The sequence below is a fragment of the Morone saxatilis genome, unplaced genomic scaffold (genome assembly GCF_004916995.1).
Source record: "Morone saxatilis isolate NCDOM2014 unplaced genomic scaffold, NCSU_SB_2.0 Contig24, whole genome shotgun sequence".
NCBI lineage: Eukaryota > Metazoa > Chordata > Actinopteri > Moronidae > Morone > Morone saxatilis.
The window spans coordinates 25,943,784-25,944,057 of NW_023339807.1; the positions used below are offsets into that span (position 1 = coordinate 25,943,784).

The 274-nt window shown below is 42.7% G+C and overlaps 1 protein-coding gene across 1 annotated transcript in view; it reads left to right on the top strand.

The window, feature by feature from the left end:
• The window catches only part of LOC118336472, a 744,338-nt gene that overhangs the window by 29,942 nt on the left and 714,122 nt on the right, over positions 1-274 (top strand). The window lies entirely within an intron of this gene.

Consider the following 274-nt stretch of genomic DNA (forward strand, 5'->3'; position numbering starts at 1 on the left):
AGCCTACTGTCTGTGTTTTACTGCTATTCCCAGTTTACCATTCATTTAAAAAGGTCCCGCTGTGTTCATGTCGTGGAAACTACACAGTGACTTGCAGCTGTTTGTGTAGATAATGAATGTAAAGCTGCACCCAGGAGCAGCTGCTGTCTGTCCACAACTCATCAATACACTGAATATTAAAGTAGGGATGCTCGATATTGGCTTTTCTGCCGATATCCGATATTCCGATATTGTCCAATTCTCAATTTCCGATACCGATATCAGCCGATACCGA